The sequence below is a fragment of the Heloderma suspectum genome, chromosome 17, assembly GCF_057233095.1.
Source record: "Heloderma suspectum isolate Gila_16-S chromosome 17, 16-S_ref, whole genome shotgun sequence".
Lineage (NCBI taxonomy): Eukaryota > Metazoa > Chordata > Lepidosauria > Squamata > Helodermatidae > Heloderma > Heloderma suspectum.
In genome coordinates, this window is record NC_139474.1 from 5,994,327 (window position 1) to 6,018,381 (window position 24,055).

General features: G+C 48.3%; 1 protein-coding gene across 1 annotated transcript in view; it reads right to left on the minus strand.

Moving 5' to 3' along the window:
- Positions 1-24,055, minus strand: part of SPTBN2 (spectrin beta, non-erythrocytic 2) — a 127,113-nt gene that overhangs the window by 100,438 nt on the left and 2,620 nt on the right. The window contains exon 2 of the mRNA XM_084824567.1: positions 9,812-9,909. The gene's annotated coding sequence lies outside the window, so the exon portion shown is untranslated. The remainder of the gene's footprint in view (positions 1-9,811; positions 9,910-24,055) is intronic.

Genomic DNA, 24,055 nt, shown 5'->3' on the forward strand with positions numbered 1-24,055 from the left:
ACATGTTTAAATTCTACAATATGAATTGTGTACATGGTTCTATAGATTTCCCTGAAGGAGGGCCCAGATGTGGTCCAAAACACTCAGGAGCAGTATATTTTTGTGGAATGAAGCAGCTCTTTTGCTGATCCAATTGCCTTTTGCTTTTTGGCATCTTTTCCCACCCTCTTTTCTCCAACCCCAGATTGCTCCACTTCGGAGAAGACATTCCAGTGGTGGGTGGGTGAGGCCAAAGGGCGAAGGGCTGGGGCCAAATATACAAAGAACACAACAACCAACTACTCCTCCCCCCCCCCCCCAGCATATTGTAGCTTAAAGCTATTCCAGCCTTTTAGGAGGATAAAAAGCTGCACAAATGCCAGGAAAGCCGCCAAACAATCTGTAGTTGGGGAAAGGGGGTGGGCCCAGGGGCATTCCAGATGGATGGATTTGGCTCTTGGGCCGGAGATTCCCCACCCCTGCCCAACATCGGCCGGACCCTGCATATTTCAAAGAGGATAAGACCACAAGAAGAGCCATGCTGGATCAGATCGAGGGTCCATCTAAACTAAACCCTGGAGGAAAGCCAACAGGAGCTAGGAAGCATCCGGTCCGGGTTAAATCATCCCAAAGGGATGAAGACGAAAATGTTTTTGATTGCCCAAATGTAGAAAGGGAGGAAATAGGCCAGGGGCACATGGTAGAACATAATAGCCCATCAAAGGGGCCAACGTCCCACAGCAAAAGATGCACACGCCAGAAGCATCTGGGGAGGAACGCTGTGCTAGATGGGAAAGCTTGAATGCTTGATTTTAAAGGAAAACCTGGCCACAGTGCGCATTACAGAAACCTGGTGGAGAGCAGAGAACCAGTGGGATACAGTCACCTCTGGATATAAACTCTATAGAGTGGATATAAACTCTACATTCTCCCTTGGATGAATATCCCTGGGTGCCGAGATCCACAGGAACATGGGAAGCTGCCTTATACTGAGTCACGGCATCAGTCCATCTAGTGCTGTATGGTCAACACTGACTGGCAGCAATAGCTCTCCACAGTTTCAGGCAAGATTTCTTCCTAGCCGTAAGAACTTCAGAAAAGCCCTGCTGGATCAGACCAAGGGTCCGTCTAGTCCAGCATTCTGTTCACACAGCGGCCGACCAGCTGCCCACGGGAAACCCACAAGCACGACAGGAGTGCAACAGCACCCTCCCGCCCATGTTCCCCAGCAACCGATGCACACAGGCATCCTGAGTGCATGCATCTCAGATGCATCACCGATGCATCTCAGGCATCCTGAGACTGGAGCACATAGCCATCAGGACCAGTAGCCATTGGCAGCCTCCTCCTCCATGAATTTGCCCAACCCCCTTTGAAAGCCATCCAAATGGGTGGCCATCACTACATCTTGTGGTAGCGAATTCCATCGTTTAACTCTGTGCAGTGTGAAGTCCTTCCTTTTATCTGCCCTGAATCTCCCACCAATCAGCTTCATAGGACGACCCCGCTGGGTTCTAATATAATGAGAGAGGGCAAAAAATGTCTCCCTGACCACGTTCTCCACACCAGGCATAATTTTGTACACCTCTATCACATCTCCTCTTGCCCTCCTTTTTGTCCAAGCTCAACAGTCCCAGATGTTTCAATCTTCCCTCATAGGGGAGTTGCTCCAGCCCCTTGATCTCCCTACCTAGAGGTGCCGGGGATCAAACCTGGGACCCTCTGCATGCAAAGCAAAAGCTCTACCGCCAAACTGCAGCCCCTTCCAACACAGGAAGGGCCCTGCTCAGAGGTCCCACAAATGATTAGCTGTAGGAGGAATTAGGACATAAGGAGTCCTGGCCTGAGACCAGGCCAGACTATTTCTCCATCTAGCCCAGTAGTCACTGTACTGCCTAGCAGCAGCTCTCTAAGGTCCTAGCAGAGGCCCTTTTGAGCACCTGCTACCCAATTCTGGGATCTTCTGCATGCAAAAGCATGTACTCTACACCACTAAGCTACTGTCCCTCTCCAAAGGACCTTTTCCCATTCTTTCCAGCGCACCTCCATTGCAACTTTTTAGGAGAAGCAACAGAGTCCTGAAGCACCTTCAGGCACTGGGGAATACTGGGAGCTGTGGGACTTTTTTCTGTCTAAACATGCATAGGATGGCTCCCTTAAAGACAAACAAATGTATTACGACACAACCTTGCCTACACTAGAGTCTTCAGATACAGGAGATGAAATGGACTTGAGTCTGCAAAGGCTAGTCCCAGAAAACATTTCTCGGCCTTTCAAGGCGCAGCAGAATGCTTTGTCGTTTTTGTTGCAGCAGACTAATACGGCTGGCTTTCCGGAAGCTTTCGGGAAAGTGCTTTTTCTTTCTTTAAAGTGGTGAAATCAGCTTTTGGCACATGGAGGGAAGAGAGTTTGCAGCGATGTGGAAAACGTTTAAATCCTGCACGGGGTGGCCACAGCCAGCGTGCATGGGGATCCTGGTGGCGCCAGCCCAGATCCCAAAGGTTACAAAAAATCTCTCTCTCTCCCTCTCTTCTCTCATGCACACACACACACTCACTCATCTGCACAGAATACACAGAGCACATTTTGTGGGGATGTTCTCAAAACACAAAATGTTCTCAAAACGGGGCCACGGTGGCTTAGTGGTTAAGATGCTGAACTGCAGACTGGAAGGTCGGCAGGTCAGCAGTTCGAGACCCGAGTGCTGCGTGACGGAGTGAGCTCCCGTCTTCAGTCCCAGCTTCTGCCAACCTAGCAGTTTGAAAGCAAGAAATTGCAAGTAGATAAATAGGTACCGCCTCGGCGGGAAAGGTAACAGCGTTCCGTGCACCTCGGTGTTCAGTCATGCCGGCCACATGACCACGGAAGTGTCTTCAGACAGCGCTGGCTCTTCGGCTTAGAAACGGGGATGAGCACCGCACCCTAGAGTCGGACACGACTGGTTGGGGACACCTTTTTCTCAAAACACAACACTAATGTTGTGGGGGTGGAGGCGTGTTATATAGCACGCCTCTAAGCCTTCAGTGCTTCATTTCAGCAATCCTTAAGCAAACCTGGAAGGCTGACCAGTATTACTAATACCAATATTGCAGATAAGAAGAGCCCTACTGAGTCTGACCAAAGGCCTCCAGCATTGTTTCCCACAGCAACCAGCCAGATATCCCAATGGGAAACCCACAAGCAGGACAGGAGTGCAACAGCACCCTCCCGCCCATGTTCCCCAGCAACTGGTGCACATAGGCAGGCTACCTCTGATCCTGGAGGTGGCACATAGCCATCAGGCCTAGCAGCCATGGATAGCCTCCTCCTCCAGGAATTTGTCCAACCCCCTTTTAAAGCCATCCAAATTGGTGGCCATCACTACAACTTGCGGTACTGAGTTCCATCATTTAACTCTGCGCTGCCAGAAGAAGTCCTTCATTTGTCTGTCCTGAATCTCCACCATTTAGCTTCATGGGATGACCCCAGGGTCTAGTATTATCCACACTGTGCAGCAGTTCCATACACCTCTATCATGCTCCCCCTTACTTGCCTTTTTCCCCCAAACTAAATAGGGGATTGAACCTGGGACCTTCTACATGCAAAGTAGGTACTCTACTACTGAGGTACATGGTCACTCCACAGGAACATAGGAAGGTTCTTTATAACTGAGAGCTTTTCTCCACAAAGGATTTATTGTGCACGCATGAAACAAACTCACGGTTGTTTACAGCTCTTTAGACAATGTCCTGATCTTCCAGTTTCGCTTCTGTCTTTTCAGAGCACTTTCCCAGGGTTTTTTTTAGAGGAGGGGAAATGGGGTATTATTTCTGATGTTGCAAGAAAGCAGGATTTCATCTTGTGTATTTACGGTATTCTGCTACAGCACAGTGCCACCTAGAGATCATGTTGCAGGAAAGCAGGAAAGGAAAAGCTCTTTGTGCAGAGCTCGGATCTCAATTCTGCAACGAAACCAAAAGTAGATAAAGGTATTAACAGCCTCATGTGGAAAAGCTCTGAGTCCGACCGCCAGTCACATAGCTCAGGATTGTCTTTCCGAACCTTACCTGGAGATGCCAGAATTTGAGCTTGGAACCTCCTGTATGCAAAACAGGTGCTCTGCTCACTATACTATCTTCCCCTCCCTTCTTTCTTCAGCTTGCAGGTAGGAACCAAGGTTGACAAGCTGTCACTCATTCATTTATTACATTTCTATACCGCCTAATAGCCAGAGTTCTGTAACTGATTCACAACACGATAAAACATAATGAATGAAGGAATACAAAACCTTTAACGTGCAAAAATTTAAAATAGTTTGAAACAATTAAACACAATTAACAATAAAACTATGAGGACCTGATAAAAAGAAAAAAAGGAAAAAGCCCCATCATATGCCATCAAATCGCTAGGAGTAGAGGAAAGTCTTAACCAGGCCCCAACAAGATGCCAATGTTGTTGTCAGGTGGGCGTCACTGGGGAGAGCAATCCAAAATTAAGGGGCCACCACCGAGAAGGCCCTCTCCTCTGCTGCCATCTTCCAGACCTCCTTCAGAGGAGGCACTTGGAGGAAGGCCTCAGATGATGAGCGTAGTATATGTGTAGTTTCATACTGGAAGAGGCACTCTGTCAATCCCTCCTCCAGCAAAAAACAGGAAGCTGCCTTCTACCAAGTTCATTGACAGGGCTTTAGTCAGGGGTCAGTGTCATGGGCACCTCCCAAGACCCACACCCCAGCACGGAGGCCTACTGGCAACTCCCGGCCTCACTGGGGAGAGTGTTCTATAAATGGGGGGACACCACCAAAAAGGCCCTCTCCTTTGTTGCCACCCTCCAATCCTCGCTCAGAAGAAGGCCTCAGATACTGATCATAGCGTACGGGTTGGTTCATATCGGGAGAGGCACTCCACCAAGTATTGCAGTCCCAAGCCATAAAACCAGCACCCTGAATTGGGCTCGGAAACATACAGGCAGTTAGTGCAAGCGGGCCACAACCAATGTTACCTGCTCAGACTTTCTGGTCCCTGCTACCAATCTGGCTGCCGCATTTTGCACAAGGAGCAGCTTCAGAACCATGTCCAAAGGCAGCGCTGTAAGACTGGTTGAGAGTAGGAGGTTCTGTGTAGACCCATGCCCCACTCACTTGCCAGGACAGCCCCTCACAAAGGCCTCCTAAGAGAAAGGCCTGTGTCCGGCGGAAGGCACTACAGCTCCTGAAACACACACACCAGCTCTGCTTTGCATCCATGGCTCTCATCCGCTCTCTCCAGACAGGCCTCATTTGTCATGGGCTCTGCCACAGAAGCGTGCAGCCTTTCTGTTGACGCTTTCACTGAGGGAGCCACCGGTAGTCTGGCTTCCTGTCCGTCTGGTCTTCCTCAAGATGATGGAGGGCTTTGCTATATCACAGCCGCCCAGCTCCACCCCACCCCAAATGCTCCAGGAAAACCATCCTTGTTTTGCTTTTATTCTAACTAGTGGTGCTGCTAGGCCTGGGCCCAAATGACCACCCAGACAGCAGCAGATGGAAGCAAACTCCATTTTAGTCCTGTAGTCCTGATGGTGCTATGACTGATGCGGGCCTAAAATGCACAGCTGCACACGTGCAGAGTATGAGAGCCACTGTGGTATCGTGGGTAGAGCGGGGGTCCCCAACCTTTTTGGACCTTTGGGCATTTGAGAAACTGCTGTAGGCGCCACCACAAAATGGCTCCCATGGTGAATGCAGCTAGTCATATAATGGCTGTTGTGGGGGCCTGGCTAGTGAAAAATGAGCTGAAGAGGTGGAGCAGGGGAGAAAGAGCAAGGGGGAAATAACACGGCAAAAGGATACAGGGATGAGAAAGAAGGCGGCTAGAAGGTAGAAAGGGGAGAAAAACAATGAAGTGAGGAGATGAGGGGAGAGAAATAATGATGCTAGAGGCTGGGAGTGGAGAGGAACAGCAAGATAACGGGGGAATGGGAGAGAAAGAGCAAGGCTGGGGGCTAGGAAGGGAGAGAAAGAAGGCTAAGGATGGAGAAGGGGGAGAAATAGCAAGGCTAGAGGCTGGGAATGGGAGAAACATCAAGATAAAGGGGGGAATGGGAGAGAAAGAGCAAAGCTGGGGGCTAGGAAGGGAGAGAAAGAAGGCTAAGGATGGAGAAAAGGGAGAAATAGCAAGGCTAGAGGCTGGGAAAGGGAGAAACAGCAAGATAAAGGGGGAATGGGAGAGAAAGACCAAGGCTAGGGGCCAGGAAAGGGGAGAAAGAAGAAGGCTAGTGATGGAGAAAGGAGAGAAAGGGATTGAGTGGAGAGAAATGGCAAGGCTATGTATAATTGCTTGAAAGTTATCTTTTCATATACAGGCATTTCATATACGTTCATTGCTACACATATATACACATCCATGTATGTATATTAAAAACACGGGAATTAAGCCAAAGAAGTGCCCACAGGCACCATGTTGAGGACCCCTTCGCAGGTGCCAACAGAGGGCCTGCAGGCGCCATGGCACCCACAGGCTCCATGTTGGGGTCCCTTGCTCTAGGGTTTCCGACAGGGAGTTTTCCCCAGCCCTACCTGGAGATGCCAGGGATTGAACCTCGGACCTTCTGCACACTAGGCAGGGGCTCGGACGCTGAGCCACAGCCCTTCCCTGCCACAGAGCTGGCTAGGTGACAATGGGCAAGGAAGTTGCTCTCATTCTTGGCCTATCCCACCTCACAGAGTTCTTGTGACTAAGCCTTAAAAAAATATCATCCAAGAATGATGGAGCACGTGGGGTGTTGAACCTCTTTCAGCCCGTGGGCCGCATTCTATTCCAGAGAGTCTCTCAGGGGCCACATTCCAGTGTTGGGAGGGGCCAAAGGCAAAAGGGGGTGGGGCCAAAACACCAGTTTATTTTCGCTTAAAGCTCTTCATGCCAGTAGCTAAGCCTTAGGAGAGGCATTTTGACCTTTTAGAATGGGGGGGAAACTGCACAACAGCCAGGAAAACACCAAGGACTGGTGGTCGGGGGAAAGGAGATATGGCATTCCGGAGAACGCCAGAGCTTCTGCACCCGTGTCACACAGCCTGGCCTGCTGATGTCTAATCCTGTCAGGCAGTGGGAAGGATTCCTTCATCACAAAGAGCTTTTGAGATGGTGCGGCAGGGAGGGAGGTGAATCTCCACTGATTTCATCAAAAACAGAAGAATATTTAGATGCAGTTATAAATATCCCTACCATTCTTTTTACTGCAAAACTTGCGGTGCTATTTTTCAAAATTTTGGCAGCCACCTCGAGCAATTTGGGGTGGGGTTGGGGGGAGGGAAGGAAGGAAGGATGGACGGATGGACGGAAGGAAAGGCAGAATCTGAATTTAACAACACTGAGTCTTTGGGCTGTTGTTTTGCTTGCCAAGACGCAGCCGTGGGATGGTGCCCTCCTGTCTGCAGCCCCTGCATTAAGAAGCTCCATCCATCAATGCCGTGGCTTCTGAAGACAGGTAGTCCATTACGGTTGGCACCAGGACCAAAGCAGGACAGAGCCCAGGTTGCTGCGGTATGCTGGCACAGAAGGGGCCGCACATCTGGGGCGAGTGAGAGAAATTCATCCTCTTTTTTGCACAAAACGGGTTTCTGACCACAGAGAAGAGCCTAAAAGGGGTCCAGTTGGTGCCCGAAGTGAGTGTCTCAGCCTTAGCCCAAAATCTAGGACCCCATAGTTCACAAGGCCCCAATACAACCACCCAGAAAGCAGCAGGTGACGAGGGCATCAGAAGCAAACTCCATTTTATTCCTGCAGTCCTGATGGTGCTATGATCTGAGTGAGTTTAAAATGCAAAATTGCTCAGAGTATTATTATCGTCATCATCATCATCTAATCGAGTTGGAAAACAGGATTGCAGAAGCAGATGTAAAGCACGGAATGGTGGTTGGGGTAAGGGGAAGAGAAATGTTAGTTGTGGGCTTAAAGGAACACACATGGCCTTCTAAAGGGCCTCCCCCCCACCCACCATAAGACTATTACATCCTAACTGCATCACTGCCCAAGGCAGAACAACAACACCCAAAGAAATCCATGTCAATCCCTCCCACACCTACTAGCAGAAATATGAACAACTGTCCTTTAATAGTACCCCTAAATCTGTACCATTTTGCTCTTTAAGTCAGGGACAGCCAACCAGTTGTTCCTCTACCCTCTATCTCAGGGCAGATCTGGTCCCCAAAGCACATTTTTATGGCTCATTTATATGCCCACATTTTACCCAAAGTGTGGTCACAATTTGTGCTTAGCGTTTTATTTGTAAAGAACCTAGGAAGCAGTCTTATAGTGCGGGCTTTTCTGCACAAGGCTGTTAATCCGTTGCATCTACTTTTTGTTTTGTCGCAGAAGTGAGATCCCAGTACTACACGAGGAGAGTTTCCTTTCCTGCTTTTCTGCTACATAACCTCTAGGTGGCACTGTGGTATAGTGGAATAGCACAAATACACAAGAGGAAATCGCACTTTCTTTCACCATCAGAAATAACATTCCATTTTTCCTGCTCTAAAAAAACTCATGGAACGTGTTGTGTGCAAAAAGAAGCAAAACTGGAGGGTCACAATATCATGAAAAGAACCCATAAACCCCCGTGAATAGGGAATGACAAGCACACAACAAATGCTTCATGTAAGATTGGTCCATCTAACTCAGTCTTGTCTACACAGATTGGCAGTGGTTCTTCCTCAGGGTTTCAGATGATGAGGATTGAACCCAGGACCTTTTGCATACACAACTTGTGCTCTACCACTGAGTCATGGCCCTTCCTTAAAGGAAAAGTGGTAAGAGTCAGGAGATGTATTTCACTGGCAATGAAATTGCCCCTTGAAAGGATCCTTCAGGAGACATGAGTATAGTTCTTGAATTTCCCGGTCAATGCAGCCTTCCCCTAAACATAAAGTAAGTTTCCAGTCCTCATGGTTCTGAATAAAGGGCTGGTTTAAATAGGGACACCGGAAGCTGCCCTATACCAAACCAGACCATTGGTACATCTTTTTCAGCATTGTCTGCACCAGCCTTCCTCAACTGGTGTCCTCCAGATGTGCCGAGCCACAACTCCCTGGTCTAAACTGACCGGCAGCAGCTCTCCATATTTTATTCATTTATTTACTTCATATCCCGTCTCTCTACCTAAAATTGGGTCTTTTATCCACCCGTACATGGTGATGCCAGGGATTGAACCTGGGACCTCTGGCATGCAAATCATGCACCCTACCAGTGAGCCACAGCCCTTCCTCAGGTGGCAGAGTTGAGACATCCACTTCACTGCCCAACTGCTGCTTGAACGAATCTTTCAGGAGACACATGTTCAGTCTCAAATTCCCCAAAGTCAATGACCTTGCACATACTTTCTCCATGCGTATGCACGCCAGCCCTGCCAACTCTGTACCACTGGACGATGCCAGCTTTATTATTATAGAGGTTAACAATTTGCTTATTTCACCCCCAGAATAGTGTCTGGAGGACAGACTGTGCCCTAAGAATGAGGACGTTTATTTCCTTTTATGTATTTATTTGTTAATTTATATTTCCAACTTTTCCTCCAAGGAACACAGGAGACTCCTCTCCATCTTTATCCTCACAGCAACCCTGTGAGGTAGGTTAGGCTGAGAGTCAGTGACTGGCCCAAAGTCGCCCACTGAGCATCATGGCTGAGAGGTGACTTGAACCCAGGTCTCCTGAGCCACAGCCCTTCCCAGCCATACAGCTCATTGCTGGGCAAGCCACTCTCATTTTCAGCCTATCCTACCTCACAGGGTTGTTGTGACATTAAAAAAAACCAGGCCAGATGATAAGAATATTTTGCATCCACATCCTCCAAATTTAAGGCACAGCTGTCAGGCTCCACTTACTTGCAAAGACAACCTGGTTCTGCCACACCGAATGCCACGCCGTCAGGGTAGCCAGTTCCCCCCTGCTGGCTGTCTGCTTGAGTTCTTCATACAAGGACCTGGAAGGCACGCACCAAAGAGGACAAATGGTTAGTCTTCTTATTTTGACGACTGACCCACAGCATTTCCAAGGCCTTGAGGTGAGTAACACATTTTTAAAATATTGTATACAGAAAGCCAAGCCCCAACTCTTTTCTGTTGCCTGTCTGCAAGCCCCCTCTATGACTTGCTGAGCTACTGTGATGTCACAGAACGTTCACCTACATTCTAAAAGCTCAGCTGAAGGTGTCAGCCACAGAACATTGACAAACAGTGTTACTTCTATGTGGCTAAGTGAAAGGTTAGCTTGGCTGGGGAAGGGATAAAAGCCTCATACAGGTCCTTGAAACAAAAGGGGGAGGTGGAAGAAAAGGAGGAGGGCAGGCTAGGCAGCTTTACAGCAGATCCTAGACATGTCTACTCAGAAGTAAGTCCTACTGAGCTCACAGGGACTTATTCCCAGGTAAGTGTGTATACGACTGCAGGTTTAGAGAGCAGAGGCCAGGAAACCAAGGAGATAACAACAGCGTGGAAGTAAAATTCAGATTAGTCTGGAGCCCTGTGCCCAGTTCTGGGAACCGCGTTTTAAGAAAGACTTTTACAAACTACAGTGTGGCTGGGATTGGGTGACCAGAATAATGAAGGGTCTGGAAACCGAGTCCTACCAGGAATGGTTGAAAGAGCTGGGTATGTTTAGCCTGGGGAAGATTAAGGGGAGAAATGATAATGGGGGTGCTGTCACACAGAAGATGGAACTGACTTCTTCTCTGTTGCTCCAGAAAGCAGGACAAGAACCAATGGGTGGAAATTGCAAGGAAGCTGATTTCGGCTAAGCATTTGGAGAAACATCTAATGGCAGGAGCCACTGGATGCTGGAATAGGCTTACTCGGGAGGTGGTGGGCTGTGGTGTAGTGGCAAGAGTGTTGGACTGAGAGCCGGGAGATCCGGGTTCTAGTCCCCACTCAGCCACGGAAGCTCGCTGGGTGACCTTGGGCCAGTCACAGGCTCTCAGCCCAACCCACTTCACAGGGCTGTTGTGAGGATAAAATGGAGAGGAGGAGGAGAACGTAAGCCGCCTTGGGTTCCTTGCAAGAGGAAAAAAGGCGGGGTATAAATGCAATAAATAAATAAACAAACAAGCAAGCAAGCAAGCAAACAAACAAATAACGAAAGACTGGTCAGCCACTGGGCAGGGATGCAAGATTCCTTTGGTGAACATGAGAGATGCTGAAAGCTGGTTCAGTTAGGACAGGAGTAGGCAACCTGAAGCCCTCCAGATGTTTTGGACTAGACCTCCCATCATCCCGATCTTTTCACTGGGATCAGCGGAAAGTGGGGGGTCCCTAATTGATTTAATTGCCCTGTGGGGGTGAAAGGCACTGCAGTGTGTGAAGAGGGGGTTAGTCTTTCCCTTCCCAGCTGCAGTAAACCCCTTGAAAATCCCCCCTGCAGGGCAATTAAGCTGAGAAAAAAAAACTTCCATTGGCATCAGTGGCCACTCAAGGCACTAGGAAATAAATCCGGGGTTGTGGTCCCACAGGCCCAGACTTAGCACCACCCCTGCTTACTAGCCCTCTTCCTATACACGCACACCCAGCCTCCTCCAGCATGCATAGCAGGCATGAGAGAAAGGCAGGGGTCCCCTCCTCTCTCTCATTTGCGTGGAGTATGAAGAAGGTAAGAAACAGCAGACAGCTCTAAGGGACTTCACAGAATCGTAGAATCATAGAATCGTAGGGTTGGAAGGGGCCTATAAGACCATCCAGTCCAACCCCCTGCTCAATGCAGGAGTCCAAATCAAAGCATTCCTGACAGATGGCTGTCCAGCCTCATCTTGAAGGCCTCCAGTGTGGGAGAGCCTACCACCTCCCTAGGTCATCAGTTCCATTGCCGTATTGCTCTAACAGTCAGGGAGTTTCTTCTGATGTTCAGCTGGAATCTGGCTTCATGCAACTTGAGCCCATTATTCCGTGTCCTGCACTGTGGGAAGACTGAGAAGAGGTCCTGGCCTTCCTCTCTGTGACAGCCTTCAAGTACTTTAAAAGCGCTATCCTATCTCCCCTCAGTCTTCTCTTCTCGAGACTAAACATGCCCACTTCTTTCAGTCTCTCCTCATAGGGCTTTGTTTCCTGCTCTTCCTCACCTGCTCAAAAATGGTGGTGGAAATGAGAACTGTACAGTAGGGATCGAGGGATCTACTCGCCATGGCCCATAAGTCACTTGCCCCTGGCAAGCAGATTTGGAGACATCTGACCCAATTACTTGCTGCCTTGTATTTTCAAAGGGCAAGCCATCGCCTCTCCTTCGTACCAGCAAGCCTTGCTGCAGCTCAAGATCTCTTTTGCATCCAGCACAGTGTGACCCATTTGGATGACTGCAACACGTTATACATGAGGGCTGCCTTTGAAAATGGTCCGGAAACTTCCGTTGGTCAAACTAGGGCAGTTAGATTACTAACTGGGACTGGACAATGTGCTCATATTATGCCAGTATTTCTCCATCTGTGCTGGCTGTCCATCTGTTTCCGGGCCCAAATCAAAGCACTGGTTTTAACCTTTAAAGCCCGAAACGGCTTGGGGCCAGGTTACCTGAAGGAATGTCTCCTCCCATATTTAACCTATCCGGACACTAAGATCATCTTCAGAGGGCCTTCTCCGGGTGCCCCAGCTAGTTGAGGAAAGCTGGGTAGCTACAAGAGAGACGGCCTTTTCAGTGGTAGCACCTCATTTGTGGAATGTTCTCTCCAGAGAGGTTCGCCTGGTGCTTACATTATGGTCTTTTCAGCGCTTGGTTTCGGCACCTTTCTACTCTCCAATGTATTATAAGAACTGCTTTTAATGCTTTCAGTACTCTCTTCTGCTGCTGTTTTTAATTTGGCTTTATGATGCTGTAATGGTTTTATTTAATGGCAGAAAGTGAAGAGGATCTAAAGAGCCTCTTGTTGAGGGTGAAAGAGGAGAGTACAAAAGCTGGTTTGAACATTAAAAAAACTAAGATCATGGCATCTAGCCCCATCACTCCCTGGCATATAGAAGGGGAAGAAATGGAAGCAGTGACAGATTTTAGTTTCTTGGGCTCCAAGATCACCGCAGACAGTGACTGTAGCCATGAAATTAAAAGACGCTTGCTCCTTGGGAGGAAAGCTATGGCCAACCTAGACAGCATAGTAAGAAGCAGAGACATCACCTTGCCGACAAAGGTCCGTCTAATCAAAGCTATGGTTTTCACAGTAGCAACGTAAGGCTGTGAGAGCTGGACTATAAGGAAGGCTGAAGAATTGATGCTTTCCAACTGTGGTGCTGGAGAAGACTCTTGCAAGTCCCCTGGACTGCAAGGAGGTCAAATCAGTCAATCCTAAAGGAAATCAACCCTGACTGCTCACTGGAAGGACAGATACTGAAGCTGAAGCTCAAATATTTTGGCCACCTAATGCAAAGAGAAAACTCCCTGGAAAAGACCCTGATGCTGGGAAAGATTGAAGGCAAAAGGACAAGGGGACAGCAGAGGATGAGATGGCTAGATAGCATCACCGAAGCAATAGATATGAACTTGAGCACACTCTGGGAGAGAGCGGAGGACAGGAAGGCCTGGAGTGCTATGGTCCATGGGGTCACAAAGAGTCAGGCACAACTTAACGACTGAACAACAATGGTTTTATTCTTTGCTGCTGGTTTCATCTTGGTTTTATTATGCAATGTTTTTATTGTATTTTCATTTTAATATTTAAACTATACACCTTTAATGTATTGCACACCACCCAGAGAACTTGGGTTATTGGGCAATTGAAAAGGACAATAAATAAAGAAGTTAAACCAAATTCAGTCTGCAGAACACCTTCTTGAAATGGCTACCAACAGCAGACTTGGGCTTCCATCAAGCACAACTCTCTCTGTTCTCCCAGCTGCCTCTTTGGAGTTTCCTGGGGGCTTTTTTGACATCCAACCTGAAGAAGAGCCCTGGTGAACTCAAAAGTTTGCATACTACTTTGCAATACCTAATAAATAACTTGCTTTACCTTGAAATATTGCCACCCCAGAGATAGTTTCCTCTCCCCGCCCCCCATGTCAAATAAGTATCTGGTCACTGGAACCTCCAGCTAGGAGGGGTATAGGCTGGGGCAGGTGGTTATTTCCAACCAGTGCCCCCTTGATGTGGAGATCTGGGCCACAGCCCCAGTGACTCAGACTCCCTGAGGCCATTGCAGTGCCAAATCCGGGTCAAGAGGCCAAACCAGGTCACTTGGCTAGCCTAGCGACTCCATCTCCCAGGGGCTCAGGATATGCCCTGGGACTCTGCTCCAGGGAAAGCAAAGCATTGATGCAGTACGGGAAGCAGATGCCGCTTTTCAGCAAAGCGACAGCAGTGGGCGAACAGCTGAGACTGTGGCACTGGGGAATTCAGAGTCAGCCCCTCACTGGAAGGTTTAGGTTACAATAAAATTGCAGCCACGCACAAAAGACTGGGGCAGCCCTGCCACAATTCTCCCACTTCACTTACTCAGAAGTAAGAAAAATAAGTTTCCGTCACCCTCTACGTGTTTGGGGACTCTCTACACAATCTGGAACACTGTGAAATCAGCATCTTAAATCACATACAAGAGAGGCCCCTCTTCAGAAAGTTGCCCTCTACAGAAACACATGAGGCGGGGAGAGCGGCTAATGCGCTCCCCCTCCTCACACCTTTAGCCTACTCCAGGGCGAGGCAACCTCTTTGGACTGCAGGCACACTTGGCAACTTGAGAAACTGTCCTGGACACCACCACAACATGGCTGCTGCAGGAGGCATGGCAAAGGACAAGAAACCTGCCCCAAAGACTGAGTACAAGCTGAACAACTGAACATAAGAACCTGAGAAAAGCCCTGCTGGACCCGACCAAGAGTCCATCTAGTCCAGCATTCTGTTCACACAGTGGCCAACCAGCTGCCCACAGGACACCCACATGCAGGACATGAGCGCAACAGCACCCTCCCGCCCACGTTCCCCAGCAACTGGTGTACATAGGCAGGCTTCCTCCAATACTGGGGGTAGCATGCTGTCAGGAGCGCCCTGGCGGCCTCTTTCAGTACATTCCAATAGCCAACTCAAGACACAGATGAAAGGATTCTTTTCAAGGCTTTAATCCTTTTACAGCTTAATGACTCTTACAGATGCTAATCACCAGCGACTAAGCAATGAACAGCAGAGTAGCCTATGCTCTGGATAGGCAGTTGATCCCCGTTTGAAGGAGAATCACTTGAAGACCCTGAACTTATGGGCTACGGAGAGATCCTCCCTCTTTCCCTTGGGTCCACAGGAGGCGGCCATTGCTTGCGTGCCAAACAGGCGCTACGCCTCCTTTCCGTGCCCTCCATCACTCGTCGCGCCCTGTGTCTGCGTCAAGCTTCTAGCAAGCCCCCCTCCCGCACTTCTCACTGCCCAGGTCACTATCTATCTCAGGAATGCCGGCAGGAGGAATCTCTGCCAGCTGCTGTGCCTGTGAGGGATGAGTTGGCTCCTCTCCCACGGATTGCTGATCCTCCTCAGAATCAGAACTGCTCTGGGGTTCTATTGGCTCATATTCCACCACATATAGCCATCAAGACTAGGAGCCATGGATAGCCTTCTCCTCCAGGAATTTGTCCAACCCCCTTTTAAAGCCATCCAAACAGGTGGCCATCACTACATCCTGTGGTAGCAAATTCCATAGTTTAACTAAGGCTATCCATGGCTCCTAGTCTTGATGGCTATGTGCTACCTCCAGTACCAGAGGCAATGAGCCTATGTACGCCAGTTGCCAGGGAACATGGGTGGGAGGGTGCTGTTGCACTCATGCCCTGCTTGTGGGTTCCCGTGGGCAGCTGGTTGGCCACTCTGTGAACAAAATGCTGGACTAGATGGTCCCTTGGTCTGATCCGGCAGGGCTCTTCTTATGTTCTTATCATTACTTCTGGCTTCCCCATAAATAACATTAAAAATACAGGGGTATATATGTGCACAACTTCTCTCAACTTGTGCAAAGCTTCAGCTGCCATAGGCAGGAGTGGAGACAGAAGTAAAGAGCAGAAATGCAACCTTCCATGTGTTGTGCTCCAGTCCTCTGAACCTAAGCCCTAGTGAAGACGACTAAGAAGAAGAATCGATACTGCCACTACCATCCCACTGACACCAAGGCATGGCAGAGAGCAGGCAACCTATTCCCCGTGTGCTCTGACGTCTGTGGCTAATGGCAGAGCAATGCCAGCAGGAGCCCAGCACCAAACACGGGAGCATAAGAGTAGCTAATCCACAGATTATGCAGGCCAATTGACCAGTTTATTCTTAGCTTTAGAGTGCCAAAGGAAGCTTATGCTCTTAAGACTCCAGCTAAGGAGGCATGCACTGCCTGCGCTTTTTCAACAACAACAACAAAAAGTGCTTCCCCCCATAAGCATGAGGGCTAAAATCTTTCTTTTCTTTTTAATCTTTTTTTTTTAATCAGGGATTTTTTAGAAAGCCAGATTCTATACACAACGGTGTTGTTGTTGTTCAGTCGTTCAGTCGTGTCCGACTCTTCGTGACCCCATGGACCACAGCACGCCAGGCCTTCCTGTCCTGTGCTCTTTCCCGGAGCGTGCTCAAGTTCATATTCATTGCATCCGTGATGCTATCTAGCCATCTCATCCTCTGCCTGTACGCAGTGCCCCAGAGGCAGCTTGCTTTTAAAACTTGATGATTTCTTTCTGGGCAGCACTTGCCCTCTTTTCGGACCCAAAGTTATTGCCATCTCGATGTTTTTTGGGAACATCCTGAGTTCTGGAACATCCTCCACTGACCGAGGAGAACTCAACCCGGAGCCTTTTTTTTCCAGTGTAAGGCATCAGCCCTGGAGGATGTGGAAGAGCAGAGGAAGGTGCCTCTGAACGTGTGGATCATTATCAACACCTCCCCCCCCCCCCGTAACCACCACCAACCCATACCTCTAGGATTAAGGGAGCAGGACTACTAAGACAAAGGGTAGCCTTAAGACCCAGCACCTATCATTTCAGAAATTACGCCCTGCTTAAGCCTCATTTGAAATTTTGCAGGAAAGCAGCAAGAATCACATATATCTTCCCTGTCCTTTGCAAAGTGAACCTGATGGATCAGCTATCGCCAAGCAAATACTAGGATTTCTGCCAATATCCCTCATTGCTCCCCCTCTCCAAATACCCTCCTCCTTGTGCCGCTAATACCATGAAGACTTAATCCCTATACTGATTGGATTGGGAGCCATTAACAGAGGGGCATAAACAGAAGCGCAAGACATGTTCAGGCCAGAAGTGCGAACGTAGCAAACGTTCCTTTCTCCTCAAAACCCCCATTCTATACTGCCATAACAAAACAAGACCTTTCCCGCAGTGTCATATACCACAACTTTTTAAAGAGCTAAACACAAAACAAACTACATTTTTGGACCGATTCGTTCAGTCTTGTCAGGACCACCCACACTATTAAATGCTACCACAGTGTAATGATCATTCCTGTGAATCCAGACATGGAACTGCCTTTCCTGTGCGACCGTAACTGCTTTCCTCTACATAATATGACACGGATTGGCTCCAGGGTTGTAGGGGGCTCAGAAATATATGCCGTCTAACGGGGTCAGGGACGCTCTTGTACAGTTTTGTGGTGGCCCTGAAGCGTGTACCTTGCTGGGAGTGCTGAGGCATTGCAGGTAAAAATTTTTTAAAGGATGACACAGTTACCTACTGGCAGCCATCACATTTTTATTTTATTTATTTATTATATTTATATCCTGCCTTTTTTCTTCCTTCAGGAACCCAAGGCGACGTACATAATCCTCCTCCTCTCCATTTTAGCCTCACAACAACAACCCTGTGAGGTAGGTTGGGCTGAAAGTCTGTGACTGGACCAAATTTGCCCAGTGAGCTTCATGGCTGGGTGGGGCCTAGAACCCAGATCTCCCGACTCCCAGTCCAACACTCTAGCCGCTACACCACACTGGTTCACTGTTTTTTGTGCTGGTAGCCATTTTTTTTTACCCACAATACCACAGAATGACTCATTTGGGGGCATTTGGGAGAGAAATGGGGACCAGGTGTGTGACCAGGTTACCTGAAGATATGACTCTGCCCATACATCACGCCTGGACACTAAGATCATATTCAGGGACCTTTCTTCCAGGTGCCCCTGCTGAATGAGTTGAAGTGGATAACTATTAAGGAGAGGGCCTTTTCAGTGGAGGCACCCTTCTTGTGGAAAGCTCACCCCAGAGACACTTGCCTGGCACCTACACTGCGGTCTTTTGTAGCGCCAGGTGAAGGCTTTTTTATTTCCCCAGGATTTTTAGTTCTTTCATTTTGTTTTTAAATGTGTGGTAGTGTTTGCAGAGCTTCACATTTCTGCTGTTTTTAACTGTTTTTCACTTTGGTTTTATTCCGTTTGGAACGTTTAAAGCTTTTATATTGTGGTTTATCATGTCGCATTTTAGGGTTTTAATTTTGTGAACTGCCCAGAGAGCTTGGGTATTTGGGGGTAGGGGTACAGATATGTAATAAGTGAAATTACATGAACAATATAATGGAATTATGTCTGCAGAAGTTGATTGATGGGCATTAGTACATTCACAGCAGGCCCAGAGACAGTGGCAGGCATCATCGGGAAGCTGCCAAGCCCCACACCCTGGCAAGCGGCCCTCTCCTGACCCTCAGAGCCCTTGCTTCTGCTGCTGTTCCTCCTTGCTGTTAAGAACACGGGAACCTGCCTTATACTCAGTCAAACCACTGGCCCATCTAGGCCATTGCCACAGCTGGTCACTCAGGGAAGGCCTCTCGAAATAACAGTGTCTTCGGAGGTGCTGAAAGCAACACCACGTTGGCACGTGCCTGACTTCCTAAGGCAGGGAGTTCCACAGGAAGGGGGCCATCACGCTGAAGGCTCTTTTCCTGGTGGACTCCAACCGGGCCATAGGTCCATGTGGAGCATTACTGTCGACATGGATTGGCATCAGCGGCTCTCCAGGGTTTCAGGCAGGATTTCCCCCCAGCTTTACCTGGAGATGCCAAGGACTGAACTTGCAACCTTCTGCAAACCAAGCACATGCTCTGCTATTGAGCTACAGCCCTTTTCCCCCTGTCCAGCTGTCGCCCTCTAAGCGAAAGAGCAATGACAGGAGCAAGCAAAAGGAGCGCCACCCCCACTTGACTTGCCCTCTACTTCTGGGCAGCACTGTGGATTGGGGCCAGAAGGACTGGGCCCAGAGACAGTGGCAACAAGGACACCCACTCAGGCCCACTGAGAGCTCCTTGCCCAAGTTCAGTCCCTGGCACCTTCAGGTAAAGCTGGGGGGAAATCCTGCCTGAAACCCTGGAGAGCCGCTGATGCCAATCCGTGTCAACAGCAATGCTCCACATGGACCTACAGCCCGGTTGGAGTCCACCAGGAAAAGAGCTTTCAGCGTGGTGCCCCCTTCCTGTGGAACTCCCTGCCTTTGGAGGTCAGGCATGCACCAACATGGTGTTGCTTTCAGCACCTCCTGAAGACACTGTTATTTCGAGAGGCCTTCCCTGAGTGACCAGCTGCGGTCTATTAAGTTCAGAATCTGTTCTTTTCAAATGTTTTAATTATGGGTTTTTATTCTTTATCCTGTTATTCACTGCTCCAAAATCTTTGATGTGGGGTGGTATATAAATATTGTAAATAAATGAAAATAAAATAATGGCCTAGATGGGCCAATGGTTTGACTGAGTATAAGGCAGGTTCCCATGTTCCAAACCCTTCAGCATAGATTCACCGTACTCAAACATACATAGCATGTGCGGGGGGGGGGGGGGCGGGAATCCAGCAGCTATCTACATATGTCTACACTTGGGATAGAAGAACCAGCGAGGCTCGAGAGCTACTGAGGTTCTCTGACTTCCTCCTCGAAGCTCATTTCGCCTCCTTCCTGTTCTCGAACGAGAGTCTCCTTTTCTATTTTTCAAATGGGAAAAATGTGCATTTTCAAGCAGGGAAAGTGTGCATTTTTAAAAATCACACACCGAAATGCATACAGTTCCACCCACTGATAAAAGTGTGAAAATACACATTTTTTGAAAGTGCGCATCTTAAAACTGCACATTTTTTCATTTTTCGAACGCAGTCACAAACTCGAGAACGCACACACATTTTTTCAGGGAATGCGCTCCCATTCGCCTCTGGGGTTGCGAACCGTGCAAGTCCTGATGATTTGTGAACACGCATGAAATTCTCAGAATCCCTCGTCTACACATATAGGGGCCGGGAATCGCACTCCCACGTGCGCCAAAGGCACAGAGCTAAAGCAGCCATGTGCACAAACCAGCAGGCATGCTTTTCCCACACAGACACAAACATACACTGTGGAGGAGGAAGAGAAAAAGGGGGCTAGAGGAGGGGTCGAGAAGCCCTGTTCACACACACACCCATCCATCCCACAGCAGCTGAGGCTTTCTGCAGCCCACTCCAGATCCAAGCTTCAATCCTTTCCCTTCGTCTTTCTCCTACCTGTGAAGTGGCGAGGGAGAGGAGGCCAAGAAACCTCCTTTATTCCTACGTTACAAGCCAATCTGTCTACCCCCGCTCCCACCCACCCCCACCCAGCTGGCTGCAAGCAGAGGGGGGAAGGGGTTGGTTGATTTAACAGCACAGGCAAGCGGAAGGGGAGGGTGGTTGCAAGGGGTATGGGGGGTAAGACAATGGCATCCCCCAAGGCACCCTCAGGGGTGTCCACCACAGAGAGCCAGCTGGCGTGGGGGTGAGGGAGGAGACAAAAGGGGGTGAGGGAAGGAGAAGGTTTCTTCTAGGACACATAATGAAGGAAGAGGCATGGCTGTCCACAGGGAACATGAGCTCTATTTTCCCCCTCCCCAATTCAGTGCTGGGGTGTTTGGGGAGCTCAGGTTTGGGGAGGTTTTTTTTAATACCTTCCTGTAAAATGGGATTTGAATGTGGCACAGGGGAGTGCGTTTGACAAAGGACCGTAAGATAAGCCAACCTGGTGCTAAACAACAGCTGCAACCTCCCTGCCACAGACACAGCGGGTCGGATCCAGACTGACGCTGGATCAACGACACTGGCGGAAGTGGACTCCCCCACCCGCTCCTTCCCATGGCAGCCCCTCCAGACCACACTGAAAATGCTACACGGAGAGTCAGAAAACCATGCTGAATGGGGTGAGCTGGGGAGGGTTATCCCCCAAAATTGGGTGGAGGGACTTTTCGCAGGCAGAGCCCCTGGTCCCTTCATCTTGCGGAAGGCAGACCCTGGATCCAACCCAATGTATAGCTGAGCCAGGACAAGCACATCTCAAGAAGACAAGCATAGGTACATCTATAGGAACCATCTTACTCAGCAGCACACACACCAAAAAACATCTGACTCCCAGGACTTCAGATAACAGATGGGATCGGGGTTTTAAAACAACAAGAATAACAATATGGACTAGTAACTTTGTGAACCTAGTTACTGGATCTTGTACTAAAGCTCTCATGCTTGTTGTTGTCCATTTATCCATCCATCTTGAAACTAGGTGTCATATAACTCTGCAAGTGCGTGCCATGCAATTTTGACACCTTTTGCCATTTAAAACATCACATTTAAATTGCCGTTAGGTTTCAACAGCAAGCTTCCAGGGGCTGCAGAGGAAAATCTACATATAAGCTGACATCACCGGCACTGACATTTTCATGCGTGGGCTTCGTTCTCAGCAATGCTTGCAAGAGCTGAGTTCCAAGACATATGAAGTAAAGATGAAAGAGTGCTTTTGAACATGTGCAAAGTGCATTTCCTGGCATCTCTCAGCTTAGTGCTGGCCTGCTTGCTGCTATAGCATAAACCTCCTTGCAAAGCTGTTTCCTTCAACCAAATGCTGAAGAGTTCAGATTTTGCAACAGAATGCCTGCAAATCCAGGAGGGGCCCAGAGTCCTCCATTTTCCTTTTTCTCACTCTCCACTGCCACGATCTCTGCAAGATCAAAGACTTCCACAATCAGAGGCAAGATGCTGAATGACATCATCCCTTGCTCTGCTCTTTTACCAAATGGGACTCCGCTTCTTGTCTAAGGGATGAGAAGCGATGGCAGAATACCATTCCAGAGTGGCAGCCTAAAAGATTTCTGGATTCTGTTCACAGCTCTGGAAACTAGCAATGTGGACTTCTGGAAAATACTGAACTGGGACATTTTCCGGAAGAAAATGTCCTATGCATCGGAAATTTTTCAGTTTGCATAGGAAATTTTTCTGATGCCCTAGACCAGGGGAGTTCTCTTTCACCCCAAGAGCTGAATTCAGAGAATTTATTTTTGATTTATTTAAAAAAAAATATTGGCCACCTTTCAGGGCAGAAGCCCTCCCAAGGTGGCTCACAGCAATAAAATACATAAAAACAGTTACAATATTAAAAGTGATAAAAACATAATTACAATAAAATAGCAATAAAAGCAACAATAAAAGCTGACAATAAAACTGACAAAACCAGCATCATATTAAGAGAAGGCCACAGTAAAATAATATGTTTTCAAGGCCTTCTTAAAAGCCTGCAGTGACAGAGCATGATGGACCTCCGATGGCAACTTGTTCCAAAGGTGTGGGGCCACTGCAGAGAAGGCCCTCTCAGAGAAGGTCTCAGGGGCCACATTCCGCTGATGGGCGGGACCAAAGGTAAAGGCGAAAGGGATGGGGGCAAAATAGGGGGAAAAAAAACCCAGCTTATTGTAATGTAAGAGAGCAAACCTATGGTCCCACGAGATAGTTCCAAAGATTCTTCAGAGACCCCGACCCCATGAGGCCACAGACACTGCTATGACCTTGGAGGGAAAGACACTCTGCACAAGCTCAAAGGCACTGCTTTCTTTAGCATCCCCTTCCAAAGAGCTAGCGTGGTGTAGTGGCTAGAGTGTTAGGTTGGGCCGGGGCCTCTAGTCCCCACTGGGCCATGAAGCTCACTGGCTGAATTTGGGATAGTCACTGACTCTCAGCCTACCCTACCTCACAGGGTTGTTGTGAGGATAAAATGGAGAGGAGGAGGAGAATCATGGATGCCACCTTGGGCTCCTTGGAAGAAGAAAAAAGACGGGATATAAATGCAACAAATAAATAGTCAAAGCTCCAGAGCTGAATCCAGACCTAAACTCTGCCTCAGTGTAAATCCTTAATCCTCTACACTGGGCCCACTGCTCTGTAACAAGATATCGGGATCCCATCCCTTCACATGTCCCTCTCCATACACACCCCTAAGGGCAAGCTCACACATGAGGCCAGCAACATCTAGTGCCAATTTGAAAGTGACCCTGCAGATCGAACACCACCGCCCCGAGCTTCTGTTATCACCTCATATCTCTTCATCACACATGATTCCTCAATGAAGCCAGTTCAGACATCCAGCTGTCAGTCCTAGAGTGAGGAAACACTGAGCAACGTATGCGTCTGTGAATCAGCCTTACATAAAAATTCAGGAAGGACTCAGGATGCTGAGAAGTTTTACAGATAATAATATTGTTAATAATTATTATCATCAATTGATTGCTTCCTCTATCACTTCATACACTGCTCTGAAATCATCCCATCTAACAGGCAACTCAGGTGATTGAGTAGCTATCCATTTTGGAAGCTAAATCGCCCCCCCCCTCCCCAATCCCAAGAAAATAATGCAGCCATTTCTGCATACGTGCTGGACTGCCAAGAAATGCAGAAGTATTTAAATTTGAACATTCAAAGGAAATTTTAAAAGTCCTGAAACAAGCTGTCAAGGTCCTGTGAGCTTCCAGGACATCCAGAATGTTGAGGGGGCAGCTGAGAGAAAAAAGTAAACCCACTAAGCAGAGAGGCCTTACATAACAAGACTATAAGACTCCATTTCCAGGCTGGCTGGAACTCTGCACAGGAGCAGGGCTCTTAAGGGATGAGGCTATACTGCAACATTTTGTTGTAGTATAGCCTCTTAAGAACATTTGTTCTTAAAAATCCTAAACAAATAGCTGCTTCTCTCTTATATGCAATAATATTTTCTCTTCTCTCTTATATACAATGATACATAATAAATTAATCCTCACCATTTTCCAAACAAACCAAACTCAGAACAATTAAAGCTTGCCTTCAGGTAGTAAGGGACAAATCCCAAAGCCCTAGAATTTTGATGGTGCAAATTACTCTCTCTCACACACACACAGATTTTGAAACATTTGTGTCTT